Genomic DNA, 16,264 nt, shown 5'->3' with positions numbered 1-16,264 from the left:
AAGTCCATATATCTCCATTATGAAATCAAGAAAATATTTTTATATTCTAGTTGTTTGATGTTTATATCATCAGAGTTTTCTTTTTACATTGTTTTTAGGTAAGTGAAACTGACAATGCATTACTAGTGAATCTTTGTGTCACATTGCTCAGAGTTCTGTAGAGGAAAGTCAAAATAACCAAACAAAAAGAAAATACATTATGAGCAAAATTCTTAATTCATTTCCTGCAGAATACATCTGTCTTAATTAAGTGGACTCAGTTACTATGGGCTATTTGTCTGCGAAAAGGAAACATAACTATTAAGATGATTCTTTTAAAAATATAACTTTTTAGATTTCATGCGAGATAATTTTGGATATTCCTATCTCTCAATAAGGAAGAGATCCAAAATATGAGACAAAATGTAAACTTAAAAGAGTGCATTTGTCCTCCTTGCAGGACATTTAATAACATTTACTCATATTTAATAACATTAACTAAAACCTATGGTGCAAAATGATTGCCATTTAATCTCCTGGTTGTGTGTCCATGTAGAAAATAAACTGAAATGGAATGTTATTTTCAACACCTTATTTTCCTTTTGTTTTAACTTTAAAAGTAACTCTTATTGCATAACCAACCTTTTTTAATTTAATACAATTTTTTAACTAAACAGAAAAATATTATACAAGAATCTTTACAAAGGTATGTCATGTTGATGATTCACTTTGTAAATAAATTCTCTTTCTTTGATCATTTAAATCTTGGTTTGTGCTCAATTGCAATAAGATTGCTTGATCATTCGGTTTTCCTTTAACTCCTGAATTAAAAACAAAAAATAAAATATAACATAGCTTTTTATGATTAAAGCAAATGAATCTTATTTTCATGTTTATGAAAATGGTAGTCTTTAAACAGTGCATTGTTTCTAGAATATTTAAGAAAACTGGCTCAAGCCTGTCATGCTAGGATACAGCAGTCAGAGGCAAATAGACCCATAGAATTTTGTGAGACTCGTAATCAACCAATGGATGGGTATGCTGACTCAAATCTGTCATCAGTAAATGGAAAAAAGTACCAGGAATGCATCTCAGGCTGGAGAAGGCTTGGCTTTCCAATGTGAAAACTTGGAGGTGTTTAGTTATTATATTCAATATGCACAGGTAAAATTGGTACTATGAAATTTGAGGTTATGGATGGTACTAGGGAAGATAGGGAAAAGGATGGAAGCAGTGACACTGACTGAGATTCACTGTACTCATATTCTGTCTTGTTTCACTGAGACCCTTTTGTATCACTAGATTGAGAGGGCAGGGGAAGAGAGAAGGAGTCCCTACACTAGAAATTCAGTGGCACAAGACAGTATTTTTTTCTGAACTACAAAATGTCATACAATGGGGGTGACAATTTAACATGACCATCTAAGTGTCCAATGCTTCCTGTTCAGAGTCACATTTTCTAGGACGAGCAGCTATAACCAATCCTCCAAACATCTGATTTGTATTTCTGAGGCTTCCTGAATAGCCATACATATTCTCTCCAAAATAAACGTTAAACTATTGAGACTAAATTATTTTTTTATTTTACAAAGTATGCCAAAAATAACTTCATAGCTTTTTGTACTTTAATAATGAAAAATGATAGTTTCCCAGCAGCTACTAAATGTGGTTAACCACAGCAGAATAATCTGAAGGAACAGTTCCAGTATAAAAGCATATAAAGTATACAGAACTTTTAAAATGTCATTTAATCTGTCAAGAAGAAGAAGAAAAGTAGCTATTTTATGTTTGTTGCTTTCTTGAAAAATGGACATAATCTACTATGCAGTATGACTTTTAGGAAAATTGCCTCATTTCCCAAAAAGGCTATAAAATATAAGCTGTAATTTTGATTGAATAAAGTAAATGAACTAGTAGGTATAAAAAGTTTGAATGTTGGGAACCTTTAGTTAAAATTGTGGACAACTTGGAACACACAAATGTACACAAATATTCATGAAGATGATGTACTCCCTAGGTGTTCAGTCATTGTTACAATCATATAAAATTTTCTCAAATAATGAATCTCAAATGTATAATTACATCAAGACAAGTTATATAAATTGGTTTCCTTATCTTATAAAATATTTTAATTTTTACATGAAACAAAATAAGCACAGAAGATGTTAGTGCCAAAATGAAACTGAATCTCTGATTTTTTATGTCATCTTTTCACAAACACACACATCTACATTACGGGTTTAGGAAAATGAAGCAAAGTGAACAAAACAGTAACATATGGCTTATCATGGGGATGTAACTTTGGATTCCAAAATCTTAAGTTATACCAAGGAACTGACTTCTCAAATTGAGTCCAGACAGAAAGTACTAAATTCAGAGATACTTTTGAATTGATTCCTATTATTCATTGTAATGGATTTGACTAGGGCTTTAACATCATAAACGAAAATGGCACAGGAATTTAGTGGGTTAGTTAAATCATGGGCTTATAGATATTTTCAGGAAATGTGCTGAGTAGCTTGAAAAGAAAAGCTTTCTTAATCTTACAAGTTTAACTTTCTTCTGTTCTTACAACACTTGCCAATGCATATGTTCTTTAGTGTGTAATATAGTAGGAAATATTGTCTCAAGGATGAAATCCAAATTCAACATGCAGAACATGTGTCACTTTAAAAAGTTAACATTTATAACCTTGTGTATAAAATCATATGAAGTCTCACAATTCAAGATCTACAGTAATTAACTTGATATAAAATACCCTATGCTTCTTTGAACACAGATATCTGTATTCTTTTTTTGTAAATTTACTAACTAATAGTACACCTATTATATCTGCTACTTAAAAGTGAAACAAAACATTATATTGCAGTTCTGAAGATAACAAAATCAATGTTGGTCTTATACTAAAGCCAAGAATTCTGAATGACTGCATTCCTTCTGGAGATTTTAGGGGAAAGTCTCTTTGCTTATCTTTCCCATCATTTAGAAGCTGTTCATATTAAGCTATTGTATCATTCCCCAACTTCTGTCCAACATTTAATAGATAATCAATCATCATTGCAATGTAGATTTTGACATCAAATAACTACTTCCTCTATATTGTATTCGTTCATATTTTTTCACATTTTAGTAGCATCAAATAGTTGCTCAGGGGAGTTATTTTGACGTCCTTATATGCCTACAATTTACCTTGATTGGACTCGCCTTATACATTATTCTCACTTATTCCCATTACCCCTTCACAAACTGATTTCAATAAGAGACATTATTCAATTTTCACAAATGTGCATGATATATTTGACTATACTTATTCTTTCCATCCATCCTCCCTATTCCCACTAAAACCTCAATCCTAGATAGGACTTGATTTTACTTTTGTCTTTGAGTATTTTTATTTGTGTGTGTGTGTGTGTGTGTGTGTGTGTGTGTGTGTGTGTGTGTGTGTCTGTGTCTGTGTGTGTATCTGTGTTTGCTGATTGTTAAAAAGTGTTTCACTGTTATTCCATATATATACACTGTAATCAGAAAGAAGCTTTTTGCTAATTTTCACTTTCCATATCCTCACCAGTCCTCATTATTGAACAGATTTCAATTAGTTTCATTTTACCATTAACAATTTACAGAGCTAACATTCTCTACATAGTAATTATATTTGTTAATTTTTATGCTTACTTATTTGGATTTGTTCTACATCACATATTTGTTTCTTTGTTCATAACTAATTGAAGTAGATTGTGGACCAATTCAGGTGAAAATATTTCTTGACATATCCCTTGAGATATCCGGAAGGGTAACTTGAAAAGGCACGAATAGATTTCTAATAAGAATTCTTGGGAACTAAAAATGCTATTAATACATGAAATACTTCTCTGTAATCATTAGGCATATTCCTAATTACTAAGGGTTTTCAAATATAAAGAATATCAACAGCTTATTGTGTATGCTTTCTATCTGTAGAATGCATCTTATTAATGACTGGTTCATTGATATCGACTAAGAAAATTCAGTTATTTATATTCTGAAAGTACTATTAATGAAATTTAAAAATAAATTAGTAAGATTCATTTTATGCTGGAAATAACTTTAATTAATAGCTCAGTGCATCTACATGGATTTCACTTAATTCTTTAATATTGAATTTATACTTACAATGTCAAGTTCTCACAGCAACAGTGAAGGCCTCTAATTAGTCATGTTTATATTGTCAATATAAAAATCATCTTTGAATAGCTCAGATGATTTGAAAGGAGCAAATTCCCAGCAGAATGTTCTTTTGTACAAGAAATCTATTGAGACTGTTTTGTTTCCTATTATGTGACTCTTGACAAAAGTTAGAATTTCTCTAACTTTAACATATCTTCATCAAAAATGTTAGATGGGGAAGAAGAACCTTTTGCATTATATGAATCTTGATTTAAAGTTGAAAATCTGTAATGAAACAGAACAAGTCACAGTTCATGATTCACATCTTTTGTTTAGGTGACAAGAAAACACATAATTCTTTAATGCTTGACTGATAATCAATTGTTTACAATGGAAGTAACATAGTTTTTACAGCAAACTGTACCTTGACAAACATTTTTGCTCTTATTTTGTGAATACAATGGAAATTAGAGAAGATAAATTTATAAATTCATTATTCTATTCCCTGTTGAAATAAGTGATACTATAACTGATATCTAAATAATCAAAAATAATAGACATAAGTTATGCATTCATAATTCATATACATTTATAATTCATTCACAATTAAGAGGCCTGTTTAACATTTGAGAATTACCAATCTGGATATTAGTATATAAACAGAAGACGATTTTTTCATTGACCTAACTTCCAGAAAGATATTTTATAAGCAAGATTATGGAGTGTTGGTATTGATAATTATTTTTTGATATCTGTTCTGAAAACTTCATGCACCTTTACTACACATTGTGCTAGTTAAGATAAATAATTTCAGTACTTATGCCATTATATAGCAAATTTTTATAAGTGGTAGCATGAGATTTTCATGCAGCAAACTTTCCATAGGATTTTTTATTGAGGGGGATAATGTTGATGGAAGTAATCTAAATTATCATAGTTTCCATTGTAGAGGATGGTTAAGTCTTTAGATGTTTAGCTTCACATGTAATATATTTGTCTCCATGAGAAAGGACTTATAATATTTGAATAGTTATGTTTTTAATATCTTGAGCATAAATTTGTCCAAAATACTGCTGTATATTTCTTTTCAATTTCATTAAAATACTTTTATGAGAAATCATAGATAACTCCATTAAAATACCCATGTATGGATATTTTTCTTTGTGAGTCATGGCCTTTCAGTACCATGCAAAAAATCTCTGAAATATTTTTACTCTCAGTTTTCTTAGAAAATTTAGAAAGTAAATATTTGTATGAAAATCCACATACAAGTGAATTCACATCTGAAGGTGAGTTTTCATACCATGTGAAGAAATATAGTTTACCACCTCCCTTAACTCTTCTGTTATAATAAATAAAATATCTCAGAATTATAAATCCTAATTTAAATCATAATCTTAAACCTATTTAAAGACATTATCAACCCCTTAAAAGGATTACAAACCATTCTACAGATTAGCATAGCTTCATTTATATAATATATAATTTGTTAATTTATAGTACAAGAATGTTAAGATCACATATAAAATAAACACTAAGTAAAATATATGGTGTTGCTTTCACGCATTTTATGTTTATGTGTTTCTGTTTATTCATCATTATCTGAATTGAGGTCTTAATATATAAATTGATGTTATTAGTTGAAAATATAGATTTAATTTAAGGAACTTGATCCATTCTCAGACAACTGCAAGTAAGAAATATAATGAATTAGTAAAGAACATATCCTTTTAATGCATGAAATATTATTAATTACCTGATATTTTGATAAGCAGGACAATTTAAAAAAGGAAAGTTCAAATGTTCTGATATTAAATAAAAAATTGGGATTTACTCATCTATTCTAAAATAAATGTTCTTCTATTGAACATGTGAAGCTTATAAATGATACAGGTTTTTTTTTTATAATTTTAAGTTTAATGTCATATAGAGCTCCCTAAGACCCAGCAGCCCCACTCTTTGGCATCTACCCAAAAGACTACCAACAAGAACACACTAAAGCCATCAGCACAGCAATGTTCATTGCACAAAATTTGTCATTGCTAAAATATGAAACCAACACAGATGCCCCTCAGTAAAGGAAAGGATCAGGAAAACGTGGTGCATGTACACAGTGGAATTCTATGCTGCTATCAGGATGTATTTTATTGCCCCACTTGTAATGAAATGGAAGGACTTGGAAAAAATTATACTGTGAAGTGAGCCAGACCCAAAGAAAAATGAACTCTATGGTTTCCCTCATATGGAATAATTAGCACAGGTTTAGGCTAGTCACAGCAGAGGATCACAAGAACCCAATAGCTATGCACTTAAGAATACATAAGATGATGTTAAGTGAAATGAACTCCATGTTATGGAAACGAGTGTTATATCACTGTTGTAATTACTTTCAACATGCCATGTGAAACCGTAGTTTTTTGTTGTTGATGATGATCTTCTTTGTATCCCCTGCCTGTGGTTGTCTCCGTGCTATCACTGTATTTCATCTGAGTACCCTGGATACTGTGTATACTGGTATTAGAACTAGGGAAGGAAAAGGGAAAAGCAAAATTGAGAGACAAAGGATAAAAAAAACTCCAAAAACAATAGTTACAAAACCATTTGGTATAAACCAACTGAACAACTCATGCGGGGAGAGGGGAAGAGGGAGGGGGCAGGAGGGAAGTAACAAATTGTACAAGAAATGTACCCACTGCCTTACCGAACCAATAGCCCCTTCATCAAGTGGGCTAAAGACTTACAAAGAGATTTCTCTGAGGCGGAAATGAGAATGGCCAAGAGACATATGAAAAAGTGCTCTACATCACTGGCCATAAAAGAAATGTAAATCAAAACAACATTGAGATTCCATCTCACCCCAGTAAGAATGTCCTATATCACGAAAACGAACAATAACAACTGTTGGAGGGGATGTGGCCAAAAGGGAACCCTACTTCATTGTTGGTGGGAATGTAAACTGATTCAGCCACTCTGGCAAGCAATATGGAGATTCCTCAGAAGGCTCAATATAGAACTCCCCTATGACCCAGCACCCCCACTTTTGGGTATCTATCCAAAAGACCACAAACAAAGTCACAGTAAGGCCACCAGCACAATGTTCATCGCAGCACAATTTGTCATAGCGAGAATCTGGAACCAACCCAGATGCCCCTCAGTAGACGAATGGATCAGAAAAATGTGGTACATATACACAATGGAATTTTATGCCTCTATCAGAAAGAATGACATTGTTCCATTTGTAAGGAAATGGAAGGACTTGGAAAAAATTATACCAAGTGAAGTGAGCCAGACCCAAAGAAACATGGACTGTATGGTCTCCCTTATTGGGAATAATTAGTACAGGTTTAGGCAAGTCATAGCAGAGCATCACAAGGCCCAATAGCTATACCCTTATGACCACATAAGATGATGCTAAGTGAAATGAACTCCATGTTATGGAAACAATTGTTATATCACAGTTGTAACTACTTTCAACGTCATATGTCTATTATATGTCTATTATGTCTATTATTGATGATGTTCTTGTATCACCTTCCTGTGGTTGTACCTACACTATCTCTGTAATCTTATCTGAGTATATTGGAAACCGTGTTTACTGGTATTGGAAGTAGGTAATTCAAAGGGAATACCAAATTTGAGAGACACAGGGTAAAAAAAGAGAAACAACTACAAAAGCAATACTTGCAAAACTGTTTGGTGTAAGTGAACTGAACACCTCCGGGGGGGTGGAAGGGAAAGGGGGGAGGGAAGGGGGTATGAGGGACAAGGTAACAAACAATACAAGAAATGTATCCAATGCCTAACGTTTGAAACTGTAACCTCTCTGTACATCAGTTTGATAATAAAAATTTGAATTAAAAAAAAGAAACAGTAACCTTTCTGTTCATCACTTTGACAATAAATAAGTAATTATACAGAAAAAAAGTTTGTCACACTAAGAAGAGTGGAAATGAAACAGGTGAGATTAATTTTAACAGTAAAACTTCATTCAACCCAGTATGTGAAAGTAAGATCATTTCATCACACAGTTAAAAAAATCAATAGGAATACTCTGGTTTCTCTTCAGATCGTATAAATCTTTCGCCTTTTACTAAAGATTTCCGTGGAGAAGAACAACTCTGAGTCTTAAACCAATATTTTGAGGCCTTGTCTTGGCAAGGTTATAAAAAAATCAATAGGATTTTTACTTTTTTCCATTAGGTCTTAAAAATACAATGTATATGCCACTCTTATAGCATTTCTAAATTCCAAGTGCTCACTAACCACATGTGCTCTGGTACTAGATTGCATAATTTTGTAGGAAGGTTTGTGTAATCTTACTGTGATGTATTAGGTATTCATAATTCTGTCAATCTATAACAGGCTGTGAACATTGTTTAACTTTTGATAAAACTACACTAGTTTATTTTTATGGCAGATACTTTAATTGTTCTATAGTGTATTGAAATATTAAAAATAATATTGGATTATAGGTTTATGTTAATACTTTGTCATTCATTCATATGACAGTAAGATATATCCATTTAAAATTTAGTATAGTACAATGTTGAGAATATGGAATGAAGACTTTCAAAAGTAAAAGTGACAACCTGGGAGTAATATAAATCACCCGAGAAACCAACTTCTTTGTTTTTTCCAGTAATGTCTGTGATAGCTCTACTCTCTCTGGGTGCTGTACGCCAGGCTACTTCATAGTGATACATGATCATTGCGACTTGCTCCCCAGATCTGGATGCTTGTGACAGAGACATGAAGAAAGAACATTCACTATGTGAACATTTCAACGTATCGCAATAATCTGTGTGAAAGGCATTGTTCTTCTATGTTTCTACGGATGACCTCTTTGCACAGAATGAAAGCTTTATCCTTTTGCACATCATTATGTTTTCTGGGGGGGGGGAATCCTGCTGTGCTACATCATAATAACATGTAATCTTCTTGCTCAGTTTAGCTGAGATTTAAGGAGAATATTTATTGAAGCTGTTCTTTAAAGCCTGATCTATAATTTTTCAGAATCACCCTAGCAGAAGAGCAGGAGGCTTTAGAAGAAGGGTACAACCATTGAAACTCTTAAATGAAGATTAGTTTCAAGTTTTACAATCCGATACCAAACCATCTGGCAAATCTCATGTCTGGTTTCATTAAACCTCTGAGCTTTCTAAGTGTTAATTCATCTTCTTCCTGTTAAATTCCCACTTCTCAAAATGCACACACACACACACACACACACACACACACACACACACACACACACAAACACACATATACACAGCACACATTTGAATTGATTAAGATAAAAGATCTAATTAAGTGCTTTAAGCCTGTTGAATTTTCCACGTGGTGGTTTGTTACCCTGAAGACAATTTTAAAATAGCTGTTTGCTTTTGGTAGCGTCCCTGGAAACTATAAGGGTAAATGAACATATTTTTTCCCAAATTACTCTTCACTTTTTCTGTATTTCCCTTGTGTCTAACAACATTCAGAAGAAATATCTCCTTTTGGTTGGTATGTTAAACCAGAGAGTTTCAGATAAGGCTGAAAATTACTGGCCAACCTTATTGAATAATCCAGCCTTATATTTTTAAGACATCATTGTAGCATTGATAATGGCAGTTATCCAAGAAAAAAAAATATAGTCAAGTAAATTCTACTTTATATCAACCTAGTGCTAAATCATTTGTCCACATTTACCACTGAGTATGAGATTTAGAAATTTATGTTACTTAATAGAGATTTGCAAGTAGGAAACAAAATAAAAACATACAAAATTTTAAAAAGGGACTAATACCCAGACCTAGGCATTTTGGATTCACAATGTTATGGAGCATTCTTAATTTTATGCCATAATACTCGCAAATATAAATTTTCATGTCCCCTTAGTTCTACCCAACATGTGTCACTTAACCCTGGACATGAAATACCAATAAATTGTACATTTTCTGGCGTTATGTCATCTCCAAAACTTTGGTAATACTCAGTTTGTAAGTTTATCTGGGAAAATGTTAATCTATGTAATACATAGTAAGAAAAAAATTCATACTTCAAGCTTGCAATATTTACTATATTCCATTAAGAATACTTGAATATTTAAGTCAAATATCCATATCCAAACTATATCTTTAAACCTATTCAATCTCTCTCTTACTTGCCTAACCCAAAAACTGTCACTAAGTTTTAAACAAATTTAGTGGTTTACCATAACATTTTAATCTTTCAATACTCAACTTAGCCTTACATCTACTTTTAATTATCTTTAAACAGTCATAATGTGATTCATACTGACTGTCACATTTTTAAGTTTTGAGAAACTTATAAAGTTTATAGCTAATGTTTTTATTTGAATGATTATCAAAATTTAAAATACACTTTAAGAAATAATGGCATTGCCCCAATCATAATGAGATGGAAAGACCTGGAAAAAATCATATAAACTGAAGTGAATTAGACCCAAACAAACACAGATTCCATGTTTTCCCTCACTGGTAATAATTAATATCTAGGATAGTCCTAGCAGATGATCATATCTCAAATAGCTATGTGCATATTATCATTTGAGATGATGGTAAGCAAAATGAACTGCAAGGTATGGAAACAAGAGATTTTTCACTGTTATTATTATTATTATATATTATGTATTATGTATTTTTTTTCTTTTCTGTGGTTTATCCCTTGTTGTTACTGTATTTTATTTTAACATCCTGGGTATTGTATATAAGTATATCTTAATTAGAGAAGGGAAGGGGAATCTCAAAATGGTGAGCAAAAGGATAAAGGGCAAACTAATGTAATAGCAACACTCACAAGCCAGTATGTTTGAAAGTAACTGTACAACTAAGGGGGTAGATTTAGGGAGAGGAAAGGTGGGAGAAAAAATGAAAAGAAATGTACTAGCTACCTTATGTATGTAACTGTAAAACCTCTGTACATCACCTTGGCAATAAAATTAAATTAAATTAAATATAAAAAACTACACTAATTTCATAGAGAATTATACATTAGAAAATAGATGGAAAACATCTTGAATGATATCAAAACAGAGAAATGATAAGCATTAGAGTTAAAAACTGTACTATTTATCTTGCTTTGCTCAATATTAAATGCATAATTTTGAATTATCTTTCTGTGTTATACAAACTCAGTGACTTTAGATTTGTTAAGCAGGTGCTCTACCACTTGAGTCACAACTTTTGCCCCTTGATTACCTTGGTTAATTTGACGGTAAGATTTTGCTTTATGTAGAGACCTGACCTGGCTGCTATGCTTCCACCTAAGTATCATCATGTTGCTGGGTTTATAGTCATGTCCAGCCACAGAGCCTCCCAGATAGCTGTGATAAGAGTCACGTGACACTCTACTCAACCCTAGGTTAAGAGGGAAACCCATAAACTTTTATGATCCCACTGGTCTTATACTGTGCTCTGCTAATCTCTGCTTCCCATGTACCTAACATTATAAAATTAGGTTACTTTGTCCAGCAGACATAAAATTTTTAAGTTAGAATTGTAATCAAGTCTTTTACTCTAGCTAGAGGTCGTTTACTAGTAGCAAGACATCACTAGAAGCATCAGCCACATATTTTAATATGTTTAAACATATATCTTATTGTTAGATATTACATAAGACTCTCCAAAATGCCTTACATGTAGGTTTAAAAAGATTTTTTACAATAACCTGTCAATTTGTCAAATATATGGACATGGAATAAAAGTAATATATCAGATAAACTAGCTAAAAACTTTGATAATTGAGGGGATGATTGTAACACATTTAAATGTGCTATTTTTGTAAAACCTAACATTCCTGGAGTATGTATGTTTACCTAGAACATGGAATTATATTCACATTTCTGTTGTAAAATCTGCCATATTTTATAAAGAAATATAGTAGCTAAATACATTGAAGCTCTTCTGTGTTCTACATTTGCTAGATTTTGAAAGAAGAATGTATTGTTGAGAATGCAATCAGCAGTAATATCATACATAATTTTTATTATTGGCATGCTTTACTTACCATTAGATTTGGGTGGCAACAAAATTTCCAAGTAGGAGAAGAAAAGTTACATACCTCATTTCTCTGTAAAATAACTGCCAGATCAGTCAGAATACTCCAATTGCGTTGAGATTAGTCAGGTTGAGTAATGAAGTTAGTAAGAGGAGTCTAAAGCTCATATTCTCTTAGCCATTGGGGAAAAAATTGAGAACAGCAAGAAGGACTTGACAGATTTAGAAGTTTCAATCAAATTATCTTACTGCATTAGCCCTTTTGTTCATGAAACCCATTTATTCTGAGGTCACATGTAACCGTTTCTTATTTTTCTGAAAGACTTAATTCTTTAGAAGTTGTCAATATATTCCTTAATTATCACAAAAGATACATCATTGTGTGCATTATGAGCTACAATTCACATGTCTGTTAATGGAAATTTTTCGTACTTTATTTTTCAGGGGAAAATTGAAGGATATTTAATTGAATTTGGGGCATTTGCTTGGGTCATTTCTATAATTAAAATTCAAGAAACTAGGTATTTCTTTTACTCTTAAATTTCATAATTCTAAACATTATAGAAATCAACATATTTTCTTTTGTTTATGCCTATTTCTTTAGGACAAAGGGCATTGCTAAAAAATAATATCTCACTGCTTGAAAAAGTTAACATTTTTATGTAACATTACATTTTACTTCAGTGTGTGAATTATGATCAACTTATCTCTATTTCTAGAATAACCACACCCAATATTTTTACATATTTTTGAGTTATTATCAATAAGTCAGTGACCGTTTTCAAAATTGTTTGATATCATTGGTAAGTTTCTCTTCACATTTTGGCACTGAGCACTGTCTTAATTCAATCTGGATTAAAATGAGGCTTAAATCTACAAAGACTGTGATTATTGTAAAGCACTTCCCTCTTTTCTTGACAGCTTGACAGTTAATTCCATAAAAGGGAAGATAGGATAGTACATTCAGTATGTGGTACATATGAAACAGAAATGCAAATCTGAACTTTATTTCTCAGGTATCAATGATGAATCATATCTAGTTTTCTTAAAACCGTCAAGCATGAATATATTTGAACACTAAAATTACTTAAAATTGCAATTTATCTCACCTGCATTATAGATTTTCTGTATATTAGCACTATTATAGTAGATAACTTCCTAGTTCTTAATTTTATACCTGTGGGGCTTGATATGCAGGGTAATAGAATCAGGGAGAATAGAGATAGGAAAGGGGGTAGTTTACTTTTAAGTTGTTATTTTTTTACAAAATAAAATCTTCTAATATTTAAATATCAAAGCCTGTTATGCAATTAACATGCTTAGTTGACAAATTTTAAATTGACAGTGTATTTTCACACTTTAAAACTTTTAGCTACCTTAAATATATCTATAATTAATTCAGTGGGCATTTGAATACACATTACTGTGTATTTGACAGAAGAAATCCCAGACAGACATTTAATAGCTTAGAGTTGACAGAGAATATTTAAATCAGATGCTGAAAATGTGCAACAACACACAACTAAAAGAGACATTTTTAAATAGTGAAATTTAACTTCTAAGCCAAGATCTACTGAGAAAATTCTTTCATTCACAACTTATTTTTTCAGGCATATCTGAGTGTTTTTACTTTGCTTTTGATACAAATGTAAACTTACCATCTAATTTACAGTTCCACTAAGTTTATATGCTTAATTCCTTATTCATAAGTTTATCTTACCATCCTGTTATATTTCTTGGACTTTTAGTCAGATGGAATAAGTTTTTCATCTACCTTCCTTGACTGTTGATTTTTTTTTCTGCTAATTCCTCCCTTCCCCATCCTCTGTCTCCCAATTTTTAATAATTTCAAACAATAGTGCACTGATAATTAACCATCATGCTTTCCCCCCTTCTTCAGGGTTGGCAAACATTTCCTTTAAAGTTTCCATGTTTATTTTTAAAATGAGAAAAAATTCACAAAATTTGAAAGAATGGAAAGCAACTAAATATATTAGAGTGTAATGTTGATGTAATGTAGCTTTATTAAGGTGAATTGGCTTTTGTATTACATCAATGAAAATGTCTTTTTCATTTACACATGAGCACTTCTAAGTTCTCTTATCAATCCATCTCCAAGTTATGTCAGTTCAGTATATATACATAGATATGTATGTATATATATGTATGTATATATACACACATACACATAAATAAATAAATATATGTGTACATATACTAGCTTCTTTTCTTGATTTTGCTACTTTATCAATATACAGAAAATTATTTTCAACAGAAGCATGGTTAAAATATTTTCGTCATATATCTATCAAAATTAATTTCAAGTTTGTGTGGGAACAGATTTTGCTTCAATGTAACTTGTGATTTGAAGAATATTTTCAGTTCTTATATGAATTTACTACCCTATACCTTTCACATATAAGCAGTTTTACCTCTTGGCTGTCTTTTATTAAATGAGTTCAAGTTTTCAGCAAAATATAACCTCCACAGTTATAAGTAATTGTAGCCAAGATACATCTCACTACACAAAATTTTCAGTCTTCTTTTGAGCTCAAAAAATTCCATAATACTTCATAAGTCATCTATCTAATTATTTGGTAGGAGTAAGGTATGCAACATATTTCAAAACTTCCCACAATGATAATGATTCAGTTCATGAAAGTAAATTAAGTTCCACGCTGACTTTAGTAATTCAATACACAAAATTAGACTATTTTGCACAATCTGCTACTATATAGCACTGTAAATAGCCACAAACATTGAAAACTTCATGTTTTATAAGCTTTATTTTGTTAAATTGAATTTCTTTCCATCATATATATCATTTAACAATCATTCACCATGTTCATTAGTAGATTTCATATCACATACAATGTTTTGGTGAATTTGTGTTTTCTTGGTTACTTTGAAAATATTCTTGATTGTTACATGAGAAATATTCATAGAGGCAAATTATGTAGTTGTTTCAAACTGCATATTACTTCTTCACATAAAGAACAAGTGTTCATAGTTGGTTACATCTGTTAGCTCATGAAAAGACAAGGAATCCCATTCTAAATCATTAGCTTTATTTTTGTGTTCACTACTATAGTTGTTAGCAATGTTCTCAAATTTTGAGTAATTGTATGTGCCAAAAGTCTAATCTTAAGTTTCTTTTTTGGGACACGTTCTTGCATTTGCTTGAAGCAAACATGTTTTTATTTATTCACCATCATTAAATAGCTTTCTTTGCTTGTCTAACAAACAAGTGGGCCTTTCAGAAATTTTGAGTTACAATCTCTTATTTGTTTCTCAATATTAAATTCTGCTATGATAAGATGTTCTATTTTAACATTTTATTTCTTTTAGTTGTTGATTTCCTGTAAAACAAAGTATGTGATGGCGATTTATTTTGGCAATATTAATATGCATTGTTCCTTTTGTCATATTTGTTTTAAAACTTTGCTACTCGGGCTGGGAATATGGCCTCGTGGCAAGAGTGCTTGCCTCATATACATGAAGCCCTGGGTTCAATTCCCCAGCACCACATATATAGGAAATGACCAGAAGTGGTGCTGTGGCTCAAGTGGTACAGTGCTAGCCTTGAGCAAAAAGAAGCCAGAGACAATATTCAGGCCCTGAATCCAAGCGCCAGGACTGGCAAAAAACAACAACAACAACAAAAAAAAAACTTTGCTACTCAATTGCCTTTAATTTCATCCTTTTCTTGTTTTCTTATCTAACTAATTGCCATACATTAGTAATAAAAATTAATAACAAGAAATGGGCAGGTAATGCAAAAAGAAATATATATATATAGTATATATATATACTATATATATATGTATTACAAAATTGAGAAGTGTGAGGAAATTGTTGGATAGGGATAGATGTGTGAGAATATTGATAGGGGTAACATTGATCAAGTGCATTGTAATAATAAATGCTTTGTTAAATGGCAGAAATTTGTACAATTACTTAGAATATTTTTTAAAACTGCAAAAAATATACTGTCATGGTACGGCGATATATCTGGCACCTGAAAACCCTGTCATGTATTAATGATGACACTGTAATTTGTATTACACTAACCAACACCATGGAGTTCGAAGAGAGTAACATGGAAACCCTAACACAGCTACTCATCTCTGATATAGGAGCAC

At 31.6% G+C, this 16,264-nt stretch overlaps 1 protein-coding gene and 1 non-coding gene across 2 annotated transcripts in view; both read left to right on the top strand.

The window, feature by feature from the left end:
• The window catches only part of Pcdh11x (protocadherin 11 X-linked), a 679,365-nt gene that overhangs the window by 283,075 nt on the left and 380,026 nt on the right, over positions 1-16,264 (top strand). The gene's annotated exons all lie outside the window — the stretch shown is intronic.
• LOC125344462 lies at positions 8,169-8,284 on the top strand. Its single transcript, XR_007209559.1, has one exon. It is a non-coding gene; the product is annotated as a U5 spliceosomal RNA (small nuclear RNA).

Source organism: Perognathus longimembris, chromosome 28 (assembly GCF_023159225.1).
Source record: "Perognathus longimembris pacificus isolate PPM17 chromosome 28, ASM2315922v1, whole genome shotgun sequence".
Taxonomy (NCBI): Eukaryota; Metazoa; Chordata; class Mammalia; order Rodentia; family Heteromyidae; genus Perognathus; species Perognathus longimembris.
This window is presented reverse-complemented; position numbering and strand designations above follow the sequence as displayed.